Source organism: Chlorocebus sabaeus, chromosome 23, assembly GCF_047675955.1.
Source record: "Chlorocebus sabaeus isolate Y175 chromosome 23, mChlSab1.0.hap1, whole genome shotgun sequence".
Taxonomy (NCBI): Eukaryota; Metazoa; Chordata; class Mammalia; order Primates; family Cercopithecidae; genus Chlorocebus; species Chlorocebus sabaeus.
In genome coordinates this window covers 14,680,584-14,708,240 of record NC_132926.1, presented here as the reverse complement: position 1 = coordinate 14,708,240, position 27,657 = coordinate 14,680,584, and the positions used below count along the sequence as shown (strand labels likewise).

General features: G+C 40.6%; 1 protein-coding gene across 3 annotated transcripts in view; it reads left to right on the top strand.

The window, feature by feature from the left end:
• Window positions 1-27,657, top strand: part of TENM2 (teneurin transmembrane protein 2) — a 702,758-nt gene that overhangs the window by 155,295 nt on the left and 519,806 nt on the right. The window lies entirely within an intron of this gene.

Below are 27,657 nucleotides of genomic sequence, written 5' to 3'. Positions count from 1 at the left end.
TTCCTTTTTCTTTATTTACTTATTTATTATTTTTAGAGAGAGGGTCCCACTCTGCGGCCAGGCTGGAGTGCAGTGGCACGATCATGGCTCACTGCAGCCTTGGCCTCCCAGTCTCAAGCGATCTTCCTGCCTCAGCCTGCCAAGTAGCTGGGACTGCAGGCATGCACTACCACACCTAGCTAACTTTTTTATTTTTTGTAATGATGGGGTCTCGATATGTGAACCAGGCTGATATCAAATTCCTGACCTCAAAAGATCCTCTTGCCTTAGCCTCCCAAAATGCTGAGATTACAGACATGAGCCAGTACACTGGGCCCCCTTTTCTTATTCTTAGCAGGAGCTTTCCAAACCCTGGAAATGTATGCCCAAACTCTTGCTTTCATTCCACGAGCTTGCTAATGGCCACGGATGCCTGCAACAATCCTAAACTCCCCTAGCTTTCTGTTTCATCCTGTAAAATTGATTGCTTTGAATTTCCATTGTTAGTAATTAATTGAAAGAATAAGCCTTCATGATAGGTCAATAAATATGTTTTATGGATGAAATCCCAGCAGTGCAAATGCAAAACTTGTGTGTTTTAAATTTTAAATGGTTACCAAAATGAAGCCTCCAACTCTACTCAAACTACAGCTTGCAAAATCAGTAATGAATCTATAATTTCTTGACATTGTTTTTTACATGTCTTGTGTCGGCTCCCATAGGCATCTACTGAGTCCCAACTAAAACAAAGACTACTCCATACATCTGCAATTTTTTCAGCTGAGGTAGAGAAATGGAGAAGCTTACAACTCTTGTAATGTAGATATACGTTTGTCATGTTCACCTTGATCTACTTTTCAACATCACTGGCCAAGGTTTAAATCTGGATTCATCTAACATTTTGTATGCACACATTGTGCTAAGAACACTGCTAGATACTTTACATGTATTTTATCTGTAAATATTCACAACTCTAGGTAAGTTATTTATTTACTATAGTACCATTATGCAGATGAAGACCTTGAGGCCCAGAAAGGTTCAAATGTTTATTTAATGCCACACAGCCATCAAGAATTCAAATCTAAGTCATTCTAACTTCAATACCATCTCTTTCCTTTATATTGCGCTACCAAATAAATCTCAGGGACCCTTTTCCCTTTTGGGACAAATATTACCATTATTTTTCTGGTCTTTGTGTCTCATTGGGAACTTGCTGTGAGGTCCTGAGAGTGTCACTTAGCTTATGCAAGTGTGGCTTATAGCCTGTGTCAACAGTCTGGCCTCAAGTAACATGCCAGGTAACAGTTTCAAGCCTGGGTTACTTGAAAAGAAGGCTGAATAGGTTGGTGGGAGCTGGGACCAGTGTTATGATGGAGGAGTATGCTGTTACTATTCTTGAAATTCTTTTCCTCCACTCCACTTCATCCCCTACCCCTTGTTGTTGGCAAGATTTATCTTCAGGTATCCAGGAAAGATGAACTCAAGCTACCTCTCCTCCTTCCCTTTATTTTGTCTAGGTCTTCCGTCCTGCCTACACACAAGCATTAGATAAGTCTCCCTAATTTTAAATGGAGTGGCTGGCCAGGCATGGTGGCTCACACCAGTAATCCTAGCACTTTGGGGATCTGAGGTGAGAGGATCCCTTGAGGCCAGGAATTCAAGACTGGCCTGGGCAACATTGGGAGACCTTGTCTCTACTAAAAAAAAAAAAAAAAAAAAAATGAACTGGGGATGGTGGTGCATGCCTGTGGTCCCAACTACTCAGGAGGCTGAGGCGGGAGGATTACTTGAGCCTCAGAGGTCTAGGCTGCAGTGAGCTATGATTGCACCACTGCACTCCAGCCTGGATGACAGTGAGACCCTGTCTAAAAAATAAATAAGTAAATAAATAACTGAGTGAATGAATGGAATGAACTGAAATGAAATGAAATGAAACGAAATGAAACGAAATGAACCGAAATGAACTGAAATGAAATGAAAAGAGTAGCTGAGGGAGTATGTGTTTCATTCTGTGTTTTATCTACAGCTCGAGAAGCCTGGAACCCTGTGGTCCTCCCCCTCCACCCCCCACAAAAATCAGCCTCCAATCAGCTCCCGGAGACAATGTTGGTGGGAACCCCAAGGGTTCCTGGGCATCCCCAATCTCTGGCACTGACGAGGAGATTCAATCAAAATAAATGTATGCTGTCGAGGCCAGGCTGGCCATATGTCCCTGCCAGGCAGTTGTCAGGAGGAGATATTTGTTATGTTCAAATGTGGACACAAGCTCCTAAGAAGGCAAACAGTTGTCATTTAAAGGGACATCTGAATATGGCAGCATGTTTCCAGTGATAACCCAGTTTCATTTTACATTATTTTCCTTCTCTTTCCCTTGTGCTCTGGGTCTCCTTACCAACACATCCTGCTGACCAGCCTGCTCTATCACAACAGTATAGTTGAAAACCTAGGGGCCGGGCAAGGTGGCTCACGCCTGTGATCCCAGCACTTTGGGAGGCCGAGGCGGGCAGATCACAAGGTCAGGAGATCGAGACCATCCTGGCTAACACGGTGAAACCCCATCTCTACTAAAAATACAAAAAAATTAGCCGAGTGTGGTGGCGGGTGACTGTAATCCCAGCTACTCGGGAGGCTGAGGCAGGAGAATGGCGTGAACCCCGGAGGCGGAGCTTGCAGTGAGCGGAGATCGTGCCACTGAACTCCAGCCTGGGCGACAGAGCGAGACTTCGTCTAAAAAAAAAAAAGAAAGAAACCCTAGGCACTACTTTCCACCCATAAGTAGCTTTATAATATTCCTAGGAGGAGCCTTCCTTTCTCCCTTCTCCCACGTTGCCTCTTTGTCCAGATGTTAATGTGGAAGCATATTGACTGCCGACTTTCAAGCCCTTAACTCTCTAATTTCACTGATTTCTGTAATAGAAAGAGCTATTATTATTAAGTTTTTATCACGGAGCTAAAGTTTAGCTTTTGCATGTGAATAGGCCACTATTCTCTTTCCTGTGTTAGTAGCTGCTTTTTAAAGCTCTTGTGTTCTATTAAAATAACAATATCAAATTATGTAAATGTGCTAATTGCTTTATTGAAATTAATACCCTTATTTAGCAAGTTAAACCTTGCAAAATGGCCATTTTTATTAAAAATTATGGAAGCATGCTGGCTGTTTAAAGGCTAATGTAATTGGGTGAACTCAGCAACTGGGAAATGTCAATTAATGAGAGATTGTTAAATAATATTGTTTAAACAATCAATTTTCTCTTGCAGTTTGGAGAATGGTCCTGATAAAGTAATAATGACTATCTAAGGCCTGAAGGAAGGTTTATGAGTATTTTCTCCCATCTGGTTTTTAGATCTGTTGGATTTTCTTTTTGGTGTGTCAAAATTAGATTTGTTTAATAATAGAAATTTGAATTTGGCAGTTTATAGAAAATCAGGATAGTTCTCCTCCGTGAAGGTCATTTCTAGCTGGCAATAAATGGCCACATGGGACCTCTGCCACCAGACCGTGAGCACTTGTAGAAATATTTGAAGACATCTAATTACCTTCTCCTGAGATGGTTTGCCTTTTTCTTGGAACAGGGTTTTAAGATTATAAAGAGATCTATTTCTCTGCTCTTGATAGTAAGAATTATTGCATCCCCTTGATAAGATATTGAGTATCCTTACTGTGGATCTGAGTTTTTTAGCTTCTCTGCCATTGGAAATAACCAATAATGCTTGCCACGAAACCATCTAAAAATCCATCATCATTGCAGTAGCCTTCACCCAAAACTGCTGGTAGCTATTCCTGCGGTGCCGTTGTTCTCATTGGAGCATACTACAGAAACCTATTTATGAAAATATCTTGTGGTTTCCAAATAGTTGTAGGAAAGGGAATTTTTGGTCACTTATGCAATTTACAGAATTGAGGTCAACTGAGGATGCTGGGATAGTTCTGACTGGGACTGTGAAGACAAAGGTATGAGTAATAATACTCTAGATCTCTAAGCTCATTTCCTATCATATATTGTTTGTGAGTCATTGGCTTTGAAAACCAGAGGAGAGGCCCACATTTAAGTTTCTCTGTAAATACCAGTTTTTGGTGTCATCCAGCATTTGAAAGTAATCGTTGTAGGTGGTGGATCATGTATAATTTCCAGGGCTTTTCGTGAATAGATGACAAAGTGCTCCTTTATTATATGATAAGACGCAGATCTCCACTCTGCCTCCCACTCTACTCCCCCGTCATCTTGGAACTAAATCACCAGAGGGTTTAATCTGTTTCAATTTTCTTTGTTCACATCAGAGATGTTTTGGGTTAGTTCTGTGGACTTCTTATGACTAAGAGTATTGATTTTATTAATCCAATTGTTTGTGAACAAAAGCTGACTTTTTTTATTGCTGGAACTGAAAATTAGTGACATAAACTCTGATATCTTAAAAGACTAAACTCATATTTTTCCCAGAGGCATTTGCCAAACTGGCTGTTACATTTATCCTCTCTTCTACTAAATTTATGCAACATGAACTGTAGGATAATAAGCGTACAATATACTTAGGTTCCTAAGAGTTTCAACATAATACTTCTCACAGTGAAATCGTCGGTTCAGTTATAAAACACTCCATGCACTATTGAAATATGACCTAGGATCCATCTAGTTTTACTCTGATTTCTGTGTAGATGTGGATGCAAGGATTCTTTTGATTGAAACATATCCTTAGTTTCCATGAACAAGGCAATATACACTTGATTATTCCACCCTTGCAAGTTGCAAATAATCTTTCACGTTTTGTATTAAAACACCAGATAAAAACCCCATACCAGTTGACTAAAATGGGTTTCTACCCTCCAGACAATTTTTTTTTTTTAGTTCTAAGGAAAAGAGTTCAATTTTAGCTGTGTCAATAGCGTTTTGAGCGAGATGGAAGATGTTCGCCTCCGTTACAGAGGGAATTTCAGGCATTGCATTGGAGCTGAAATTTGCTGGCACCTGCTGAGTGAGATTTTTCTGGCCTGTGCTCTGAGAACATCTTTTATCAAGTGCATGATCATTTATCCAGCTTTTTGAGATCTAAACCAGGTCATTCTTTGATCTTTATCTTACTCTGAACTTCCTAATGGTTGAACCCGGTCAGAAGAGGGCGAATCTCAGTCCTCCAGACCCTTCAGGAAGAAAGTCATCCTGTTGGTAGTTTAGTTTTCTTTGTAACAAAAGCATTTTTTTTTTATTTAACCTATTTTATCCCTTGAAAATATACTATTTTGTTTCTGCCATCCTAGAATGTGTTTGGTCTAATTGAATCTCTTCATGGACTCTGGGTGGTCACTAAAGCATCAATTTCTCAGAGGGTTTTTTTTTTTTTTTTTTTTTGAAATATTTAAGGCTATTTGCTTGCCTCCCAAATGGTTCCAGACTACTGCATGTAGTTTTTATGTCTTTCTTTGATAGCACAGCCTTCTCATGTGTTGCTTTCGTGCTGTTACCTTGTCACAATGCCTGGCGAAAAGTAGCTGCTCATTAAATATTTCCTAAATGAATAGGTGGTAGTATTTTCTCGTGCCTTTTCTAATTGCCTACTTCTATCTAATTTGTTTATGTTTTGAAAATCAGGTAGGCATACATGTTAATATTGTGAGCAAATCAAGATTAAACAGTATATAAATGCGGACTTTAATCCCCTGGAAAGTAAAAAGCCAGCACTTGTTTTGTGATACTGATATTGTGACAGTTATTTTGACTACTAAAAGGTGGCTTTTAGAACTTGCTTTGTGCTTTGCAACTGAGCTCCAAATCCACAAAAACTGAGATTTTTTAATTCCGATTAGGTGAGGTATCTTTGTAGTTAGTTTTCCATCAGATGGTCATTACCAACACCTAGGAGTACTCCCAGAAGCAGGCTATAGAAAAATCACTAGGCTATTACTGTGTTTGTGCTTATTTTAATTAGATTTCTTTTAGATTTTTTAAAAGTTGTCCAGGGAGAAAATGTGTCCTTTGTGAATGCAATGTCCATTATGTAAAACTTAAGTGCACTGGGGGCTTTGGAAAGTGTAAAATTTATACTTAGGGCCCTGTTTAATCAATGTGATGAGATTTAAGATCAATTATAGAGGAAGAAAAGAACTGGATACATTATTGTTTTCAAGAAAACTTGAAAGCTGATAAGAATTTTTTTTTCTCACTTCCAAATAGTTGACAGTTTGCTTTTCTGAATTGCAGTGGAGCTTTTTGAGATGTTGGTCAGAGCCACTTCTGCTACTCTCTTATTGTATTCTGGCTAGAGTGTTGGGGGGACAAGAAAATTTCTCATTAGTGACATGTAGTGACACTTCACTTTATTGTGCACGGATGATTTTCTGACAGAGATAGATGACATGGTTCAAGTTTCCAAGAAAATGTTATTCCATCATTGAATGGGGAAACTCTGAACCAATCTTTCCGATTTACAAACAGGCCGTAGATGTGCCAAATATGACAAACTGATACTGAAATGTGGAGCCTTGAAATTGAAGATGTTTCCTTGTTCATTGTTGGGTATAAAAGGTTACAGGTAACAGAGTACATTAACCATGCCATGTTTTCACTTTTCATTAAGTAGTGACGTGGATGGTGCACGGTCGATAGAGAAAAGTCTCCATTAGTCTGAATTTTTTGACACTAGATTTTTATTTTCCTATCAGGAAATATGCTTCTTTCTGGAGCAGAAAGGGCAAAATACTTTCCTCCATTTTCTCCAACACCAGCATCTCCTCAATAGGATTCCTCAGCTTGACTTGCTGGTGTCAAAGAGAAAGGCATATTCCCAGGCAGTGGTGGATGTCGACGGGTCACCCGCTACCCCTTCCCTTCTGTAACATCCGTTAGCTCATCATCTCCTTGCCAATAGTGCCCAGTTTCTATTTGAGATCAAGGAACTAAATATAGTTAGCTCTGACAGAATCTCTAGTCAATGCTATGTCAGGAAATGGTTAATAACAGGCGCTGAGGGCCTGAGTGTGGATCTGCTTGTAACATCTGATGATTTGATTTCCATGGTGTAAATATTCTCACCATGGCTAATTTCAAGCCACCAAAGTGACATCAAATGTGGAAATAAAGGGAAATACTAACAATTGACTCCCATGAGCCCATAATACTCAATACCAGCATAATACTACCTCTATTCCAAAGCTGCTGTTTTACATACAAGAAAACGGTGATCTAAAGAAGTTAAGAGGCTTTTCTGAGATCACACAGAGGTAAGACTAGCGCCAGAGTACCTATCCCCAACTTCTGAAGTTCAGTTTTTAGTAAGCTGATGATCTGATTTGCTTATGTTTACATATGTAGCTGCTAACTTAAGCACATGTATTTCTTTTAAACAGAAGGGCCCCTGAGGTTCTTTGCTTAAGACCAGAAAACTATCTAATGTTTCACAAAGTCAGTATTTTAGACTCTGCTGCCCAGTTTCTAGACAGGAATCTCAGTGTATCTTAATGCAAGCGGCTATCATGTATTGAGTATATATGTGCCAATCACTCCACATGCATAGTGCCACAGGACCCGCAGGGAAGGCATCATCTTTCTCTCCATATTGCATATGAGGACACTAAAGTTCAGAGGTAGAAACTTGCCCAAGGTCACATCTCATATGTACTAAGGGGTGTCGTGAGATCTTGACCCCAGGTTTGCTTGACTTCATGTAACACTTGGTCTTGCGCTTGCTGTGTTGTTCTGGAGAAGTACAGTCATTTGTTTCCCACAAATATTTCCTAAATTAGAGAAAATCCCCCATAGTAGAAATAAGTCCACTATGTGCTGATGGACTTTGGGGATTTTCTCTAATTTAGGAAATATTTGTGGGAAACAAATTACTGTACCAAATAAAAATGCAGATGCAAACAAGGGTTTGATGAACAGGTAGGTAGAAAATAGCATCCATGGCCCTTTGGGGTTCTGCTCATAGGTTTTAGTATTTTCCCTGCTACTTAGCCCCTCATCTCATCTCTGAGATTTGGTAAAGCTAACTGGTGAGGACTCACCTGAGAGGACCTATGTCTTATCTCAAAGGTCCTTTTAAAAAATAATATGAGAAATATTCATCCACTTCTAGAACTAATGGTGAACAATCAGTAGTTAAAATCTAAAAAGCAGGCAAAAGGGTTGCATATTTTAAATAAGTATCAATAACTATATTAATTATATATAATTATATGTAATATATGTAATATTTGTTATATATAATATAATATAATTTATATATAATAAATATATTAATAGTTGATGACAACAAGGCTGGTTAAAGCAAAGGCTGCTTCATTTTATCCTTCTTGTGCCAAACGAATGGCACTCCTATATGATTCCCATAGTTTGCCAGTGTGTTCTATCTACATTATTTGGTGTGAGTCTGCAGCTTTCAGTACTGTGGTCTGCATTAAATTGGGATGATTAGCATAATCTATACTGCACCCTTAAGAATGTGGGGGCAATTAAACACTGAGCTTGACCTACTGCCCTCTTTTGTAGGGCAGAGATGATCCTGCACAGCGGAGGTGATTATAAATATCAATTCTATTCATTCTTCCTCTCAACTGCTTCATCTTCCCTTCCTTCCTTCATCTCTTTTTCTTGACACTCTACACATGCAATTTTTAACCTCCAAAACTGGTGAGAAACTGACAGCATCAGGCTATCTTGCTGGAAATTGAAAATGCCAGTCAGATAGGGTCTCCAAATATCCAAGTATCTGGATGTTTAGGGTGGTGTAGACAAATTAACCAGATGCTTCCATTGTGAATCTGGCTCTTTTTGGAGACCTGTGGAAACAACAAATGTCTATACATAAAGAGAAAGATAATACTAACAAGCAAACAATTGCTTTGAAGTTCCATTGCAATTGTACTGTTGTATGTCTGGCAGCCATGTCCAGTGTCTGAAAATTGTGGTCCTATTTGCTGTAACAAATCATTCCCACTGATTCCCATGTTGAAGTCTGAAACTTTACAGATGAAAAACCTACGTCAGGATATCCAAGGCAATTTCTGTATTTTTAAATACAGAAATAGAAGTAGTGACCTGCTTGGTAAAGACTAACTAAAATGTCAAGTTGCTTCTGTGTGAAAATCAGAAAGTTTGCTGTGTGTTACTATGAGAAACTAATCAGTCAATACTAAATGAATGTAATTTGGTAAACAAAACCTGTTACAACTAGAAATACTTAGCAGATTTTTTTAAAATAAAAAGAGGGGGCTGGACTTGATGTGAGAACTGTTGACCAGGAAGTTCTTTGACCAGGCTGGGTGCAGTGTCTCACACTTTAGGACACCAAGGCAGGAGGATCGCTTGAGCCCAGAAGTTCAAGAACAGCCTGGGAAACATGGTAAAACCCCATCTCTACAAAAAAAAAAAAATACAAAAATTAGCTGGGCATGGTGGTGCACACCTGTGGTCCTAGCTACTCAGGAGGCTGAGGTTGGAGGATCACTTGAGCCCAGGAGACAGAGGTTGCACTCAGCCAAGATCATGCCACTGCACTCCAGCCTGGGCGATAGAGTGAGACCCTGTCTCACGAAAAAGAAAAAAGAGAAAAAAGAAAAGAAAAGAAAGTTCTATGACGAGTTCATACCAATGCAGCCATGATTCACTGTGCACCCAACTAAGTGCCATGCAGCAGTGAGGTCAAGACTGTACTTGTAGTGTATACAATCTAGGGGGGGAAATAAAGTTTTACACATTTGATGAATGTTACCAAAGTGTATTAGTCTGTTCTCACACTGTTAATAAAGACACACCCAAGCTGAGTAATTTATAAAGGAAAGAAGTTTAATTGACTCACAGTTCAGAATGGCTGGGGAGGCCTCAGGAAATTTACAATCATGGTGGAAGGAGAAACAAGCATGTCCTTCTTCACATGGCAGCAGCAAGAAGAAGTACAGAGTGAGGGGTGGGGAGAAAGCCCCCTTATGGAAGCATCAGATCTCATGAGAACTCACTCAGTATCACAAGAACAGGAGGGAATAAACTGCCCCCGTGATTCAATTGTCTCCACCTGGTCCCTCCCATGACACGTGAAGATTATGGGAACTACAATTCAAGATGAGATTTGGGTGGGGACACAGCCAAATCATATCACAAAGGAACTTGGAGATATCCATCTAGAATTTCTGCTTCTAACCAAACAGAATTTGAACAGGAGAGCCATTTACTTACAGTTAGTGATTTTATAGGGGTCAAAAATGCAACATCCTCAAAATTATCCATTTTGGCAAAACAATTTACAAATCCTATTTTGCTCACTTCTTTGGGTTAAGGTATTTAAGGTCTCAGTAAAAGATAATGCTGTAAAACAGTAAAACAATGATGTCAAGCCGTTATGAAACCGTAAAAACTCTGCTCTAATAAATGTGTTGGATGAGCAGCCAGTCACCTACGACCTCCGCAGAAGCCCTGGCTCAGGAAAATAAAAAATCCCCTGAGGGTCTGAAGGGAGGAATTTGAAGAGGAAGGAATCCCCGAAATGCATACTTCCAGATGAGGGAACCCCGGTGGGAACTTGAGAAGTCTTGTTCCTATCTGAAGACCTGGAGGCTGAAAGAGATGTTGAAAGGAACATCCTAACGAGGGGCTGAAGCAGCCACACCAGACAATTCTGATGGGGAAGTCAGCCTTCCCTAGCCAGTGAACTAGCCTGGTAAAATGCCTACTAGATCTGGCTGCAGAAAAGCACAAGTCTCCCTACTGAATGGCAGCAAAAATGAAGCAGAGTTTCTGAGATTTGCCCAAGGCCATAGAAGCAGTCCGCCTCACACCTGGGACTGGAATTCAGATCTTTCTGCCTTCCAGAAAGACAACGCCTGTCGCTGCCGATCGTGTCCTATTTTTAAGTTCATTAGTTAACCTCTGGGTACTTAGCCAGTTCCAAGAGCCAGTGTGTCAAAGCGTTTTTAAATGGACGAGCCTAAAGTGATCATCGTCTGGTCGGCCCGGCTCACCCCGTGAGCTCCTGCAAATGTTCCGTGGTTCATACAGAGGCGGGCTGCTCATCAACAAGTTTCTCTGGGAGGTGGGAAGCATCTTTCTTCTGATCAGAACATGCCTGTCACAGAGCGCTGGCGGCTACCAAGCAGTGCCTGCTCGAAAGAGCCACTGCCCCAGCCTGGGAGTCCAAAATCTGTCTTCTGGCAGAGGCTTTAACTGTTTGGCTGCTGCTTAGGAAGGTCCATGCTGGTACCTCCCAGGAAGAGAGAACCCAGCTGGGAAGCTGCCAGTTGCAGGCAATCTTCTCCTTCATTTCAACTTAACAAGTATTTAATGTGTACCCGCTGAGGGTCCAGTCCTTTGGGGTATGCAGCCCTCTGGAGGTCTACAATCATGCTGGGGAGTCCAGACACAAGCAGGAGGCAACCAGATGATACATCAAGGCTCTACATAATTAAGAGCTCTGCAGTCACGGCTACAGGAATTCAGGGATGTTCAGGGCTCTTGATGTAGCACTGCCTCTGCAAAAGGACGACTAGCAGTATTTAGGAAGGACCTAAAGACATTGTTTCTGCCCTATCAGGGTTCTTTGTCTCACACTAGGGCACAGGCAAAAAAATCAGGCAAAATGAGACCTCTGCTTAAACGGAGAGCTCATGAAAATGAATGGGGCTCCCCTGATGCACAAGATTCTTCTCTAGACAGTTCCATGGGGGCACTGAGCTGATCCCTGTCACTCTGAGGTCAAAGGGAAGGTTAACTTGGCCTCGGCTGTCGTGGCTGTGTTGTTAATCAACCTTTCCATGCTAAACTCCCAGCTCCAATTTGCCTCCTTTTTCTTGTGCTGATACTTGTTTTGTCCTTGCTTTTCAGCATTTGCTGGGCACCCACAGGGTTCCTGGCACTCTAGCAAGTGCCTGGGTGGCAGTGGAGTCATAACTCAGAAGACAGGATGCTGTGCGTGACTGCTTGATATCTAGCAATGCAGTAGCATGGTGGAAGTTTCTGGCTGTGTTAAATTCTAATTGTTTATATAATAAGAGTGTAGCATTGGGGCGCTGTTATAGCGTGGAGTGATGTGTTGAGCTTGAGCTTACATGGTGTTAGATCAGCTTTCTCACACTTCTGATATCCTCTCACCTCCTAGAAGAGTGACTTCTTGAGCTAGGCAATTTGCTTTTGGAAGATTTATTGTTAAATCTGATTAAGTAATTATTAGTAAAATAATTTGTTGGATGTCTGTCCCTCTTGCAAAACTGTAATTGTTATGCAGGCTCTGACACAATGTGGATTCTTCATCATTGCAGCCCCAGTGTCGTAAACAGATTTGTGATGAAATAATCGATAAATATTTATTAAAGTGATTATATTGTTTTCCTAGGGATACCATAAGAAAATTCCACAAGCTGAGTGGCTCAAACAACAGAAATTTATTTCCTCTCAGTTCTGGAGGCTGAAAGTCCAAGGTCAAGGTGTCGGCAGGTTTGGTTTCTCCCGAGGCCTCTCTCCTTGGCTTGTAGACGGCCACCTCCTCACAGCATGCTCACATGGCCTTTCCTTCCTCATCCCTGGCATTTCTCTGTGTGTCCATATTTCCTCTTCTTATAAGGACACCAGTCAGATTAGATTAGGGCCCACCTGAAAGTCCCCGTTTTAACTTAATCACCTCTTTAAAGGCCCTATCTTCAAATATAGTCCCATACTGAGGAACTGGCGTTAGGGCTTCAACATATGAATGGGGGACACCATTCATTCTATAACAGGGATGAATGATAGAAACAGAATGAAGTATATTGTAGAAAATTGGATCATATTAAAGTGGATAAACTAGAGAATAATGTACATAAATACTACATTAAAATGAGTTAAGGTTATTCCTTGCAATAGTAGCCCTCTCCCTCATTTGTTCCCTTGGCTAGGAAAGGACAGGGTGGCTTTGCAGTCAGCAGGCCAGGAATGGTGTTCTAGCCATGGGTAGGGTGTAGATTAGTTCTGTAATTCGGGAATACTCTATTTCTATTTCTAGACTTTTGTTCTTTATTCTACAAAATAAAGGGATTGGGCTCACGAAGTCACTCAGTGATCCTATGAAAAGCCGAACCACAATGGACATATTCCTTATGGCTTTTCTGTTTGACTAAGAGTGATAATCTGCAGTAATTCTCTTTCCTCCAAGGCTCATGGAGAGAAGAGACCCAAAGTCTACTTTGTCTTTTCCTTAGTGGGATTCCAGTTACATGTAAGTCAGAGAGTCAGGGAAGCAAAAATCTCTACCCTAGGAAGCAATAAGCAACTCCCTAAATGGGAGAAAAGCCAGCAAATTCTCCTGGTTCCCATCTTGCTGGCAGGGAGCAAGTCTGTGCTGCCTTGTATCTGTCTTCTATGAGTGATGATGGACTTTAGGAGATACAGTGTTAAAGGTAGCAGTAAGGACCTTGAATCCACAAAACGAGAAGTCAAACCCTAGTTCCCCTGTCGACTTGCTCCCAAGCTCAGAATACCTAACTGGTGAAATCCCATCTAAGACCACTTTTCACCCTATTCCACTGATGTTTCCCATTCTTCCCTGTTTGGAGTGCATAGTTGAGACATTACCTTGAGCACTGAAATGGCACAATAGACACATGGAATTTCCTCCCCATCCCCAGTGCAGCTTTCCAGCAATGTGTAATAACTAATTACTTGTGACCCTCTCTTCCCCTTGTTATCTCCTGGAAATAGTTGTTTTTCTGTCTAAGAACTTGCTACAGATGCTACTAAAATAAAATCCCTGGGATAATTAGCAGATGCGAGGGTTTCTGCGATGTTTCATTAGTGAGCGGTGCTGGTCTAGGAGGCTGCCAGCTTGCTTACTGCACTCAAAAAGCAGGGTTGTAGCTGCCGTTGTTTTGATTTGCATATGTTCTTCCCATTTTCACTTACCGCCCCTTTGCCCAATAAATCACCTCTCCAAATCGACAATGACTTTCCGAATCTATATGTCTTTGCTTTTCCAGTTACTGCCTTCTCTTCATTTACCCAGTCACATCGGGTTATGGAAACACAAATGCAGAAACGTGCCCAAATCATTGTGATCTCGGAAATTCAGAGCAGTTTGCATTTCAGCCTAAGGCAGCAGCTTCTAAACTATACTGAATAGAACTTGGGAAACCTCACACACCCACAACTGATAGAATGCTTCTCTTGTGTGTTCTTGGATTGTGCAGTCAATTGACATTTTGTTGACTCTACTTCTCTTCAATTTCCCTTTCTATATAATTTCAATTCTCCTTCTTCTAGGATTTCTCATTGCTATTTCCAGTGGCTTTATACCATGGCTCAGCCAATCTTTGAGAAATAATGCCAGGCCTCTCAGTTCTTTTCTATTCCTCATCCTACCTGATTCCTATCTTACCTTTGCAAATACAATTGGGGTACAGCCAAGATAAGAATAACACTTTAGACTCAGTTACTGGGCCTAGGGACCCATGAGAGGGATCTGATATAGCTCAATCAGAAGTTGGCCCTCTTCTTTATTCTGCAAGATTGATGATCAGGACAATCCTTCCTCTTACTGAAACAATATGCCTAACCTAGTTTTCAAATTCCCTCTTGGTGACCCCTCGGCCCTCTTTGACTTCATCAGCACCCATTGCTTCCTCCTGCTACTGGGCTCCAACCACCTCAGTCTTTTGTCAACCCTGCAGATGTGCCAAGCTCATTCCCATCTCAGAACCTTGGCACTTACTGTTTCCTCTTTGTTGTACACTCTTTCCCTATAGCTGCATCTTGTCCTTCTCCTCAATCTGAGAAGCTCACTGTATGCTCAGATGTTACCTCCTTGAAAAAGCCTTCCCTGAAGTTAAGTGATTTTGCCCGCTCCACCCTGTGCCTGTCTTTTCCATGGTGATAATCTTTTTTCTTCTTAACCTTGTTACTGTCAAGAGTGAGCTCCACGAAGGTTGGCACTTTACGTTGTGGCCACTATTTTTTTGCAGCATCCTTAACTCTGCCTGTCCCAGATTAGATGCTCAACAAATACGTGTTGAATGGATAGATTTAGGAGAATAGGGTTAACAAAGGATGAATTAGAGAGGAAAATAAGATTCATGATCTTCAAAAAATTAATCAGTGGTGAAATGGCCTTGTTGATTCAGGTTTTAGCATTTAAAGTGTGTTGTTCTCTTTGATTTTCCAATTGTGGATGATCTCTGAAAAGGGGCAATGTCTATAGCAAATATGCGTGGGTTTCACAAAAAGTCTTCAACTGTCACCTCTACACAAATTCCTCTCAGATCTACGTGTCCAGAAATGGAGGCCCCTGATCACAGCATCTCCCCTCATTTTCAGATTCTGCTATCACCTCAGATTCAACATATTGAAAATATCATTGTTACTTCCAGTTCAGCGACTCAGTCTACCTTCTCACTTGCCTTGTTAACATACCACCCATCTTCCACCTTTCTTCTCAAGAAGAAAAAAACCAGACCTCTCTGACGCTTCACCATCGTCAGCCCCTCATTCCCAATGTATCTAAAAGGAGCTGTGCCACTTTTTACAAAATCAACCCTCATGCATTCGGCACCTGTTATTATTTCTAGAAACTGTATTAAGCCTGTGGACAAACAGGGCCCTGGTGGTCATGGTATTTGAAGCCACCCTTTTCTGTTTTGATTGGATGCAGGAACAATGAGTATACAGCACACCCAGAGTCCATCCCTTGTCATATGACGTCCCTCTTTCTTCAAGGACAGCCTCCTACCTGTATCTTGCAGATTATTGCCAAAAGAAATATCCTAAGTGGTAATTAATGGTTCTACTTTATCTTCATGAACCTAAACTAACTCTGTCATAAGCCTAGAGTATTTTTTATGCTGAGCTTTTGAAACTCTTTATAATCTGACATTCACTCTTAACTAATTCCCATATTCCCCCAATAATTCTCAGTTTTCCAGCCAAGATATTTGGAGCTCACTATCCCCTTAACTTTTATTTTTATTCCTATAGTACTTACCACAGAATTTAAATTTGAATGGAATCTTACATATTATTTAACTCAACCTCCTCATAGATGAATTAAAAAAAAAAAAGAACCTGAATTTCACGGGCTTAAAGTCAGAAAGCTAATTTTAAAAATAGTGTTTCCTGATTTTTAAAGTTCTTCACCCAAAATATTATCATTTTTTCTTGCTATGTATATGTCCATGTGGCCAGTATGTTAGCAGCTCCTATCAGAAACCAATCAAAGTTCTCAAACAAAATGGAATTAAGAGAGAGGTTTTGTTGAGTAAACTGTGGAAGAAGAAAAAGGGAAGGAGGAGACATTGGACTAAAAGGACTCGTGTTTGCAGATTTGAGTATCTGTGTTCCATTAATTCAAATTTGCCATCTGGATCATTAGAATATAAGATGCCTATGTTTTGGTGGGCTGAGGCAGAAGAATCACTTGAGGTCAGCAGTTTGAGGCCAGCCTGGGCAACCTACCTACCATCTCTACCAAAAAAAAAAAAAAAAGAGAGAGAGAGAAAATTAGCTGGGCATGGTAGCATGTGCCTGTAGTCCCAGCTACTCAGGAGGCTAAGGCAGAAGCACACCTTGAGCCCAGGGGTTTGATGCTGAATGAGCTGTGATCATGCCACTGCATTCCAGCCTGGGTGCTGGGTGACAGAGTGAGATCTTGTCTTAAAAAAACAACACCAACACCCATTCTGAGTCACCATATCGTTAGCAATCCAAATCCTTGACTTCCTCTCAACACCAAACAAAACAACATACACCTACATATAGTTGTTTTTTGTCTTTTAGCATAAGACCTGGGACTACACTTACTGGGGAGTAGCTGAGGCTAGAGTGTAAAAGTCCAATAGTTGTTGACTAATAGTGCCTCAGTGGTAGTTCCAATATGCCAGTTAATGCATAATGTCTCCCCGCATGAAACCTGATCAAAAAGCTTTAAAGCTGCTTGGCCCCTACTGTTTGCAGAGGAAAACATGGGGACTGAGGGCCTCAGAAGGAGGGGCAATGTGAGCGCATTGAGTGACTAGGCAAGACATCATTTGTAGAAAGGCAAAAAGAGACATCATTCTCAAAATGCACCATGTTGCAAAGAGGTCACAATTCTTAAATGATGTTTAAGGTAACTATTCAAACTGACAAAAAGGCTTATCAAAAAAATTAAATAAATAAATAAAGTTTTTAAAAAGCAATCTTTTCTTTTTCTTCCCTGTGTTTGAAAACCTTCCCATTAAGAGAACACAATATGCGATGGCAAACATGGCTCAGTCTCATCAGGAAAAGAGAAAATTGTTTGAAATAAACCTCAAAGAGAAAGAAAAAAGCTGTCATTTTCTTTAAGGACACTATTATGTTCTTATTGACAAGACAAAAGAGTAATAAAGTTAAATTATAGCAACTATAAGCTTGATAGTTCAGTTGGAGAGAAATAGAGAAATCTTTGCTATTAAAAAGAAAAAGGAAGAAGAAAAAGTAGATCTTTTAATCAGTCCCTACTGAAGTTATGTCTACTGACCTTACCCCTCATTGAGAGCATTCTTGAATCTGTTCCAGGGGCAACATTCTTACCTCATTGATACAATCCAGGAATGATAACACTGGAAGTGAGCTTGCATAATCATTATGCTGGAGTCTCTTGTTTTATAATTGGAGAAACTGATGTCTGTAGCAGTCAGTGACTTGCCTGTGCTCACCCAGCCTTTAAATTTCAAGGTTAAATTCTAGAAACCAGCGGGAGCTAAAACTTATTTTCTCCAGACACAGAATCTATTTATTCAGCCTTATTATGAAATCATCATGCTAACAACAAATTCATGGTGATTATCCTGAAATCTATCTCCAAGCATATTTGGAGATTCTGAGCATACTTCCTAAGCTCTCAAGAATTCAGGGTCCCAAATTCCTCCTCCCTGTCTGGACTAGGCATCAGGCAGTTGAAGAAAAAGTGTCAGATAATCCCCATCCTTCCTCACTGCTGTACCTTGATGACAGTCAACACCTCTTACCCACACAGTCTCTTGTTGGAACAGGAACAGTGCCTCTCTGGCCCCTGTTGTGAAAAGAATGAAGCAAAAAGACCCTCCTAGCCATGAATGAGTTATGGGACTCTTCAGAACTGCAGTGAGAGAGGCCAGACACCTTAGAAGTGACAAGTTCTCCCTTATAATATATAGTAGGAGTTCAGAAAAAGGAAAATGCAATAATTTTTAAGTACTTTGGGCCATTTTCCTCTCTTGCTTCTCTCCTGGAGAAGTCTGAACACGTTTTTATTTGGAAAGGTGCATTGTGACATTTTATATCGTTCCTTCCACCTATTAATAGCTCTGGCTGCCCCAGGTGCTCATTTTCAAGGCACCCTCAGAGAAGGGGGACTTCTGGCAGCCACTCTGCACTGACAGCTTCGGGGAAATGGAAGGTTTTAATTGATGTATTGTGGGCACTCTTCCTTCCTTCCTTCCTTCCTTCCTTCCTTCCTTCCTTCCTTCCTTCCTTCCTTCCTTCCTTCCTTTCTTTCTTTCTTTCTTTCTTTCTTTCTTTCTTTCCTTCTTTCTTCTCTCTCTCTGTCTCTAACAAAAAAAAAAGTGATGGGTTTAGTATCCTCCTAGGACCTATAGATTTTAATATGTCAATTAGTCCCCTTTTATGGGAACTTATATGTTTGTGACTGACTCATGGTCTTCCAGGTACCTTTTTGTCTCCGTATGACACTGAGCACCAAGTGTCAACATCACCTGTCTCTCTTTGAATAAACTTTCTAGACAGGCAGCAACCAACAGCCCCTATATAGATGCTAGTCAGAACAGCACGTCATACGAATTCTTCTCAAATTGCGGATTGACTGTTAGTTAATCGTTACAATGAGATGGAATTGGAAAGTGGGGCTAAAACACAGGAATGTGAAGTACCAACATTTCTTCCAGGTGGCTCCCCCTGATGGAGGCAATGTTGTCCCGGTCTGCATTTCTGTGGGCATTGACTGTTCCAGCCATCCTCTATAATTCTGGCTTGTTGCAAGCTCTGTGAAGGGAGCAATGTATTTCCCGAGAGCCTCAGAGAATGTTGGCTCTGCCATCTCTGCCCAGAGAAGCCGGTGTCTCCATGCTGGCTGTCGTGCAGAGCTCCATCATAAGCCTTGAGACACTGTTCTCAATATGAAATGTAGGGACATTTCTTACTGCCGAAGTTCCCCTTGGTATTCTCACAAATTTAAAACAAAAGTAGCTTTTTGAGGTATAATTCGCATACCATAAAATCCACTCATTGGAAGCTATTTTTAGCTTTCTACAATTTTTCGGAAATTTATGGAGTTGAACAACCAACAACAGCCTCCACACTTTTAGAATATTTTCGTCATCCAAAAATTCCCTACTGGCCATTTGCTGTTAATCTACTCTACCCCTAGTCCTAGCCAATACTGATCTGGTTTTCTTATCTCTATAAAAGTGACGTTTCTGGGCATTGCTTATCAATAGGCTTATATAATGTATTACATGGTAGTTTGTAGGTTCATCTATGCATAGCATGTGTCAGTAGTTCACTCTTTTTATTGCTGAATAATATTCTGCTGATAAAGGTTTGCCACATTTTCTTTATCCACCAGTTGATGGACATTTGGATTGTTTCCAATTTGGGGCTCTTATGATGCCATGGACATTCACGTGCATTTCCTTCTATGGATATATGCTCTAATAAGCTTCTTAAATGCTACTTCTTACATGCTCCTGTGCCCCTGACTATACTAATCACTTTAAACATATTGTTTCCAGCCTTTGCAAAAACTACTGAGATAGGAATTTTAACCAAGAAACCAAAGCTTATAAAGAAGCAACTCACTTGAAACAATGTTTCTGGAGCCAAAATTCAACCCCATACTCTTCGAACTATGCCAAGCAGCCTCTATTACTCCCTAACAAAAAAGCAGGCATTTCCACGAAGCTTGCACACGAAACCCAATGGCTCACCCTCCAGCCATATCAGAAATCCCTAGTGTGGCCACCTTAAATGGATTGGAGGTTTGCAAATCCACCCTAGGACTTCATGTACAAATATTCTCTTCGAAATTACAGCAGCCTCAATGGTCACTTCAAACCCAATTTTGACATGGATACATAGATCAGTGTAAATGTATCAATTATCTGCTTTATGCCTAGAACCAAGGTGGGTACAGTGAGGAAACAAAAGACGAATGACAAACAGCCATGGCTCCTTGAGGTCAGCATAATGGGACGACCAGCCTCACACACATATGTCTGCATTACATGGAACCAACTGCACATGTAATAAGAGCTTCAATTATTTAAGAATCTGTGCCAAGACTTAAGCCACTCACGACTTGTGTATCATCTATCTATTTCCTTTTTCAGTTATGTGGGCACTGTAGAGCTAAATTACCAACAGACAGAGAGAGAGAGAGAGAGCTGAACTCTACACAGTTAGTGAGCTACTCAGAAAATATTCGGTGGAAACATTGGGGAAATGTCATTATTTAAGGCACCTGAATAATCTGCAGATATGTGTGTGTGTGCATGTATGTGTGTGTGCATGTGTGTCTACACACACATAAAATCTCCCTGGAAGCTTTTAGACATTTTGTTTCATTTATACATCTTACAAGTCTTTCTTAAACACCTACTTGCTGGCACAGTGCACATGTTAGCAGAGAGCTAAATGGTGTTCCCTGCCCTTCTGGAGCTTACAGTTTCATGGAGAAGATGGATATTAAATAAAGAAATTAATTATTAAAATTGTGAGAAGTACTATGAAGAAATAGAGTATGTCAAGGGAACATTTGCATTTACACATGTGTCAGGAGCAGAAGGTGATGAGCTGATATTTAGCTTTGCATTAAAACAAAACAAAAAACCCAGAGCCAAACAAAAATAAAGAACCTTTCAAGCCAACGTGGGGAGGAAGAATTCCCAGTGGGCAAGTGATATATCCTGGTGACTTAGAGTAGGAGGCTGGCAGGAGCGATGAAGAGAAATAGACATGTTTATAAATGGAAAGCCCATCCTTCTGGGTCTTCTTAAAATATTCTGCAAATCTTCCATAAAGATTGGCTATTTCTCTATCAAGGCTGGGTAACCTCATACATCAATTCTCCATTTCCCTGCCCAAGTTTGTGATAACGTATCTTCCATTAACCTATGCTGAAAGAGACATTTCTATTCTAAGAATCTATTTATGTTCTCCTACAACTTTCTCAAAGATATGCCTCTGGGTTGTAATACCTCAAGCTGAAATGTGAATACTTTTGCCAAATTTCGGTAACATTGATCGAGCCTTTTCTGAGTCATTTGATCGTGGGGATGTGGGGATGTCTTCTCTTTGTAGGGAAAAAAATGCTGTTTCTTTCATTTGAAGGGACGAAGGACTTCATTTGCTTTTTCTGTTACTTGCCATAAATTTGGTCATCAATGTCAACAGCATCCTATGACTTTTTTTTTCCAATTATTTCATGAATTAGGGCACAGCAGGTAATCTTAGTTCTGACATCTATTTGAATAAATAAGTGTATCTTCCTGTTCTTATCTCTGTTTTTATGACCTTAAGTAACACACTGAATTTTATTTCAGGTCCTTCTCTCTGTATTTTCTCAATTCTTTGCACAGTTCCTTATGAAGCTTCTCTGGTTAATTTCTGTTACTTTCCAGTTGTCAGAAACCTTTAGTTTTGTGATCGTTTTTCCTGAAAGATCTCTAGGATAAAAGTCTAGTTTTACCTTTCATAATCTCCACATCCTATCAAATTTACTTTTTGAAAATGTACTTTCCTGTACCACTTTCTACCGAAGAATTAGTTACCCTTTTTCCTTTCAATTGCCTATAGTCATTAACAGAAATATTTTCCATCTGTCTCCTATTTTTCTTTATTTCTCTTCTTTGGTAAGAAAAGCATATAAAATTGCTTCCACCCTACATTTTGGTCAAATTATTTTGTGGTATGGGTTGAAAAGTTTTTATAATTGCACCAAGTTTCATTGACCCATATTAAAGGTGTCAATGTGCAAAAACTTTCTATCTGTTTAAGCTACTGGTTTTTCATTAAAATAAGGATGGTTTTCTTAGAGAACAGTTTTTTTTTGAGAGACAGGATCTTGTTCCATCACCTAGGCTGGAGCATAGTAGTGTCATCATAGCTGGCTGCAGCCTCCACCTCCTTGGCTCAAGCATTCCTCCTGCCTCTGCCTCCTTAGGAGTTGGAACTACATGGGACTACAGGCACATGCCACAACTCCTGGCTCTTTTTTGTGTGTATATTCATCCATTTTCACATTGCTATTAAGATACTACCCAAGACTGGGTAATTAACAAAGGAGGTTTAATTGACTCACAGTTACACATGGCTGGGGAGGTCTCAGGAAACTTACAATCATGACAGAAGGTGGAGCAGGCATGTTTTATATGGTGGCAGGAGAGAGAAGTGCAAGTAGGGGAAATGCCAGACACATAAAACCATTAGATCTCATGAGAACTCACTCACTATCATGAGAAAAGCATGAGGGAAACCACCCCTATGATTCAATCACCTCCCAGCAGATCCCTCCCTCAACACAGGAAGATGATGGGGATTACAATTCAAGATGAGATTTGGATGGGGACACAGCCCAATCATATTGGTGGAGTTTTGCTATGTTGCCCAGGCTGGTCTCAAACCCTTTATCTCAAGCCATTCTCTCCCCTCAGGTTCCCAAAGTACCAGGATTACAGGTGTAAGCCACCATGTCCAGCCTATTTTTGCATTTGTATCTCATTTAAAAAACAAAAGAAATTAGACATAATACTGATTTCATTATCTGTTTCTTGGAATAACCATCACTTTTACTATAATAGTGGAGAAACCAAGGAAAAGGTAAAACATTAAAAAAGTGTTATTTGGAACAAAGATTATACAAGGCATTATACTAAGAACTGATATGAACAGAGAGATAAATAAGACATGATTCCTGCCTTTCAAAGACTGACACTTTAGTAATTAAGAAAAAAAAAAAAAAAGATGTTCATATATCCACAATAAGATGAACATAAGGGAATAAAAATTCAAGGAAGCTGAGTGTGGTGGCTCATGCCTGTAATCCCAGCACTTTGGGAGGCTGAGATGGGCAGATCATGAGGTCAGGAGTTCAAGACCAACCTGACCAACTCGGTGAAACCCCGCTCTACTAAAAATACAAAAATCAGCCCAGTGTGGTGGGCACCTGTAATCCCAGCTACTCAGGAGGCTGAGGCAGGAGAATTGCTTGAAACCAGAAGGCAGAGGTTGCAGTGAGCTGAGATCATGCCACTGCACTTCAGCCTGGGTGAAAGAGCGAAACTCCCTCTAAAAAAAAAGAAAAGAAAAAAAAGAAAAAGAAAAAATATTCAAAGGAAAGATAGCAATATTTAAAATGGGCTGAGTAGTTTTGCACATTCAAGACTGATTCCTGGGACCCACATCTTTGAGATCAGCATGAGAGAAGGGGAGGCAAGGTTAAATCAGTCAGTGACTGTGTAGTGGCATTTGAAACCTATATTTTTAAATGAGTGTCTTTGCTTTTCATCCTAAATCTTTTAAACCACGTGTAGTTTATCAATAAAGAGATCCCCCTTTTTCTGAGGGAGGAGAATTGGAGAGAAACTTGGGATCTGGAACTGACTTGATCTCTGGCTACTTTGCCTATTCTGATAAAATCGTTTTCACCATCATCATCTCCCCTTGCTTTGACCAGGTGTATTAGACTTTGTCAAAAGCAATGGAGATGATTTTTTCAGGTGAGAAGGCATACCGGGGTAACTGCAGAATGGTTCATTATCTGGGGGGAATGTTAATTGCCTACCTCGAGGATTCTGAAGAGGGAAAGAATGAGCCAAATGACACTTTGGATTAAATGATAAACTGCGTGTAAAGCCCATAGCAGAGGAGCTGGCACAGAGTAGAGTTCAATGAATAGAATTTCTCCATCACCCTTCCCTTGCCCTACACTGTTATGGGTTGCAGCTGCTGTCCATATAGGCCTGTTACAGAGAGAGCAGCAGGTGTTCCCTGGGCGTTGACAGGTTAGGGAGTCTGACTCTCAGAGTTTGCATGTTTCTCCTTGACTCTTGATGTCCTGAGACATTCTTGACAAAAGTATTGTCCTCATCATTCTATCTTGGCCCCCTTCTTTTGACCTGAGCATTTTCTGGAGTTGTTAGCCAAGTGATGAAGAGGATGAGTCCAGATGGGGTGCATCGGTGGTGACCTGGCATTTTCTGCTGAGGTGATTAGTATACCATAGAGGCAGTTAACAAGGACGGCCAAGGGGCTCCTAGAACACACGATAGTTGTACACCTACACTATGATCCTCACTCTAGACCTCTGGGAGCCTATTTGAATATTAAACTCATTAACCAAAGAAACCAGTCTGCCATTGATGTACACATTCCAGCCTGGGGTCTTCTTTTTTTAATAAAAATGATGTGGGTAGCTGATTCAGCATTACAGTGGTTTGTCCCCCAACCTCCAGAAGTATGTCAGGACTATTATTTTATAGCATAACATGGCTGTTCAGAAGGTTTCTGAAAACCTAGGGCTTAACATTTTTCTGGTGCCGTTATATCATATTCCACCTGTGTATCAGGAAATGTGCTTTGGGAAGGTCTTGAAGAAAATTTATAGAATAGGACCACAGCTTGTAACATCGGGAGGACTTGACTTGCATATGATATAAGGAAAGGCTTCCCTAAAGAAGTAAACTGATTAGTAGAAGGTAGCCACAGGGAAGGAGAAGAGTGTATGTGAACTGGGAGGAAAAACAATGTGTTCCAGGAGCTGAAAGGACAGAGTTGTCAGGATGGAGAGAGGAAGCCGGGGAGAGGAGGGAAATAGATGGTAGGAACTGGGCAAGGACCAGACCTTACAAGGTTTCATGGATCACCCTAAAGAGGTAAGAACCCTAGGTACTCTACCTTAACAAAACAGGAAGCCTGTGACAGATGTTTAAGAAGGAAGTGTAATGACCAGATTTGTTTTTAAAAGATCATCTTGCCTGCTATGTGAATAAAGGATTAGAAAGACAGTAAGAGTGATATTGAGAGGACCGATAGGAGGTTGTCACACTGCAAGACGGCGTGATGGCAGAGGACAGCATGATAATTTATCCTTGTCTTTTGGGAGTTTACAATCTAGTAAGGGAGTGGACATGTGTACACAGAATTATTACAGTGTCGCATGTGATAGTGCCATGAGAATTAAGCAAGATAAAGTGAGAAAGAGAGAGGTCATTTTTTGCAGAGAAAATCAAGGAAATAGCTTCTACATGGCAAACAGGATCCAAGGAATGTAGTGGCCTGAGGCTTGTTTTGTTTTGTTTTTGGCTTGTTTTTATTTAGATTTTTAGGTACAACTGTTTCCAGATTAAGAAATTGCTTTAAAAGTAGCTTTCCCACTGTTTTGTTTTTTTTAAGCTTCACATACACATACATTTTCTATTCCAGTTCACATTATCTTTGTCAGGCAAGGAGAAAGCAGGTTTTATAGTTATATATATAATTTCCTTTTAGACTGGAGTAACTGAATTCTTCTATATATCTTCCAGGTCATCTGTCAGTCCATAAAGCCAGGAAGAGTTTAGAGACAAGTCTCTTTTCCTGAGGATGCATGGTTTCTGTGAAAATAATACACACGCATGCGTGCATGACTGTGCAAATAAATATGGGTACGATGCTTTCATCCTAAGAAATTCAGAATGAATTGCTTTTAGAAGGACTTACACAAAGTTCTCCTGCAGTTCCTAGGGCCTCTTCTTTCCTTCTTTTTTTTCGAGACAGAGTCTCACTCTGTCACCCAGGCTGGAGTACGGTGGTGCAATCTCAGCTCACTGCAACCTCCACCTCCTGGGTTCAAGCAAGTCTCCTGCCTCAGTCTCCTGAGTAGCTGGGATTACAGGCGCCCACCACCATGCCCAGCTAATTTTTTTTTTGTATTTTAAGTAGAGATGGGGTTTCGCCATGTTGACCATGCTGGTATCGAACTCCTGACCTCAGGTGATCCACCCACCTTGGCCTTCCAAAGTTCTGGGATTACTTGTGTAGGCCGCCGCACCTGGCCTATTGGGACCCCTTCTTGAAACACCTGTGTGAGCACCCTACTTATCATCTACCACTGACCACTCCTACATAGGGCTGTATTTCAGTGAGACCACACAGCCAACAAAGTGCACTAGTTTGCTTTGATGGAAAACCTACTAAGCTTTACTGGTGAATCTCTGCTGAAAAGAAGTAGGCTAGGTTGTACTGAAACCATGAGCAAGAGAAATGTTCAGCTGGTCATGTTGGGAGTCATTGGGAATATTTTAGCCCACGATTTCATTCATATTGGCTGAACTCTCAGCTCCACCTATGTGTGAGCATGGCTAAGTCACCTAAGCTCTCTGAGTTTCTTTGGAAAAATAAGGTGGTTAGGCTGACTGATCACTCAGATGTTTTGCAAATTTAGTTTCAGATACAGATTTCCATCCAGGAGAGCTGTGAACTGATTTTACAAGTTTAGCCTAGTATTGCAAGGATTTAGTATATGGGTCTATACGCAAGAGAGTACTTGACTATGTCCTTCATACCAATGCCAGAAAAGTAGAGAGAACTCCTTAATTCCTCTAAGTATCTAGAAACACATTTTTGAGCCAAGGGGATGTTTGGCTATTTGAATGAGAATTTTGACTGTACCCTGTGGTTTCTACAATTAAAGAAATGGCATATCTGGACTTAGAAAGATAATAGTTTCTTAGGAGTTTGCATTCTTAGACTACACCCAGAAACTTATGTTTCATTTGAGATTATGCAATTTAAGGATATTGACAAATCTGAATGCATCCAAAGAAAAATGATAAGGATGAAGAAAAACCCAGGAAAATTGCTATGTACAGAAAAGTTGCTAAAAACTGGGAAGGGTTGGTCTGAAGGAGATTTAGGGATATATTACAGCTGTCTCAAATATTGTGGAGAACTGTCAGAGGAAAAGAAATGAGACTACCCTGGCTCTGTATTTCCTAATAGACGTGGGGTAAATCGATTGAAATTGCCGGGAGCTTAATTTGGGCTCAGTGTGGAGAAGAAATTTCTGACAACAATATGTAGCCAAGAATAGGATGGGATCTAATTTCCCTTGTGCAAAGAGTAATTAGGAAGGGACTGGATGTTGATAATATTGATTGTGAAAAGCAATGAGTTGTGTTTTTACATGTATTAATGCAGTCTTCATGATAACCTGTTGATGTTGCTTCTGTTATTATTTCCCCCATATTACAGGTGAAGAAACTGAGGCACAGTGTGGGTAAGCCACTTGCCTAAAATCACACAGTTAGTAGGTGACAAAGCTGGGATTCGAACTCATGCCTGTCCTGTCGTCAATTTGGGAGGCTTAAACATGCTGCCATGTTGCCTCCAGGTGTCCATCATGTAGGTGGATAGTATTTCTGCCCCTGGGTTTCCAGAATGATCTTCGAAGAGCTCACTGATAGTGGTGTATTTCATGGTGCATAACAGATTCTGTGGTAGTACCTAACGCAGGCAGAGGTGCCTTCCTGCAGGTATGCCAGTCTTTGGTAATGAGCCGTTATGCTCCGTCTGTCATTCTGCTGTAACCATGCATAGCCATCCTGTTTCCTTCCTCACAGTATCTGGAGTTGGGATACATTGTTTCCTGGTGGAATTTACTTTGTCTGCCATATTGATAATATCCACTTCAGCAGCTACACTATGACATTCCCTTACACGAAAGAAAATTACAAAAATATCC